Genomic DNA, 2,500 nt, shown 5'->3' on the forward strand with positions numbered 1-2,500 from the left:
ACAGCGCCTCTTCCGTGAGTCCTTAAACAAACGTCCTCCTTGGCAACCTCGCCCACAGCCCCATGGCCCTTATCCCACTCACCCCAGGCCTCCTCCCACCCAACCATCACCACCACCACCAGCCTTTACACCCCCACCTGGTTTTATCAAACGTCTGACAAAAGCCGAAATTGATCAGAGGAGGGCTCAAGGCCTATGTTTCAATTGTGATGAGAAATTCGTCAAGGGCCATCTATGCAAAAGACTATTTTGGGTAGAAATAGAAGACCCCTCAGAGGATGACTTTCAGGAGGATATGGACCAAAACGAGGAGGAAACACCAGAAATCTCCCTCCATGCCATGACCGGCCTGCATAGCACAAATACCATGCAGGTCCATGCCACCTTGAAACATCATATTCTGCTAGCACTCGTGGACTCAGGCAGCACACATAATTTTATAAGCAGCCAGGCAGCACAACAGTTGGGTTTATCACTACAGCAGAAATCAGGCATATCAGTCTCAGTGGCTAATGGTGACAAGGTCACCACCGTGGGGTTCGGTTCCGCAGTGCCCTTTACTATTGAAGGTCACTCCTTTGTAGCAGATTTTTTGGTCATACCGTTGGCTGGGTTTGACCTTGTCTTGGGCATTAAATGGCTACAGCGCTTGGGTCCGATCTTATGGGATTTCCAATCCCTGACCATGAGTTTTAACCAGGACACCCATCCGATCACCCTCCATGGCAATAGCGCCCAGAGGCCATGCAACCTTCACACACTTTCGGTGGATACTTCAAAAGGGGATAACTTAGCTTCATTGTTGGCCGAATATGCTGATTTATTTCAGGCACCTGCCGACCTTCCTCCTATCAGAGTGTGTGATCACAGAATTCGTTTGAAGATGGGCACAGAACCAGTGGTAGTGCGTCCCTACCGCTATCCCCATGTGCAAAAAGATGAGATAGAACGTCAATGTCAACAAATGCTACAACAAGGTATTATTCAGCCTAGTCGTTCTCCTTTTTCATCCCCGGTATTACTGGTAAAGAAATCAGATAAATCTTGGCGCTTTTGTGTGGATTACCGTGACCTCAATGCTCGCACCATCAAAGATAAATTTCCAATTCCAGTGGTCGATGAATTATTGGATGAGTTACACGGCTCTCAATTATTTACAAAGTTGGACTTAAAATCAGGCTACCATCAGATTCGGGTTTATTCAGAGGATATCGAAAAAACTGCCTTCCGCACCCACCATGGTCACTACGAGTTCTTGGTGATGCCATTTGGGCTATCCAATGCCCCGTCCACCTTTCAAGCGCTTATGAACCAGGTATTTCGCCCTTTCTTACGGAAGCATGTCTTAGTTTTTTTTGACGATATACTGGTCTATAGCAAAACTTGGGCAGCACACTTGCATCAATTGAGACAGGTTTTCACCATTCTCCGAGCACACCATTTATTTCTCAATCGTGCCAAATGTGACTTTGCCACATCCGAAGTAGCTTATTTGGGGCATGTGATATCAGCATCCGGGGTGAAACCAGACTTCAGCAAGATACAATCGGTGATGGATTGGCCCACACCTCACACCGTTACTGCTTTGAAAGGGTTTCTTGGTCTCGCAGGGTATTATAGAAAATTTATCAAAGACTACGGTCACCTGGCAGCACCATTGCATAATTTACTGAAGAAACATGCCTTTCAGTGGTCTCAGTTGGCAGACTCCTCATTTAACAACTTAAAACAGGCATTAGCGTCAGCACCAGTTCTCCAATTGCCCAACTTTGCCGAACATTTCATTATAGAATGCGATGCATCCGGGGGAGGGATTGGTGCCGTCTTGCAGCAACAGGGTCACCCTATTGCCTATTTCAGCCGCCATCTCGCTCCTCACCATCACAAGTTAGCCACGTATGAAAGGGAACTTATCGGTTTGGCCAAAGCGGTGCAGCATTGGAGGCCGTATCTGTGGGGCAGACCTTTTGTGATCCGGACAGACCACTGTAGCCTCAAATATTTATTGGAGCAGCGCCTTACTACCTCCCCACAACAACATTGGCTCAGCAAATTAATGGGATTCGATTTTCAGGTGGAATACAAACCGGGTTATCTCAACAGGGCAGCAGACGCTTTGTCACGCCGGGAACTAGAGGAGTCACACTTGCACGCATTGAGCCACCCCAAGTCGCCCTTGCTGGACACAATCCGTCAGGATACTAGCCATCATCCAGATCTCCTTGAGTTACAAGCTCAAATCGCAAACCATTCCAAGGACAAGAACTGGACACTACAGGACGGTCTCATTCTGTATAAAGGACGCATATATCTTCATCCTTCGTCGGTACTCATTCCTGCCATTATTGCCTCCTTTCATGATAGTACACATGAGGGCCAGCAGAAAACATACTTCCGCCTCAGTCGGGAATTTTATTGGAGCGGTATGAAGCGGGTCATTGTGGAGTATGTTGCAGCGTGCCAGATCTGTCAGAGGAATAAGTCAGAATCCTTACAACCA

The sequence above is a fragment of the Aristolochia californica genome, unplaced genomic scaffold (assembly GCF_029961685.1).
Source record: "Aristolochia californica isolate CCGP_79_NKW_82.1479 unplaced genomic scaffold, dmAriCali1.0.hap1 SCAF_21, whole genome shotgun sequence".
Taxonomy (NCBI): Eukaryota; Viridiplantae; Streptophyta; class Magnoliopsida; order Piperales; family Aristolochiaceae; genus Aristolochia; species Aristolochia californica.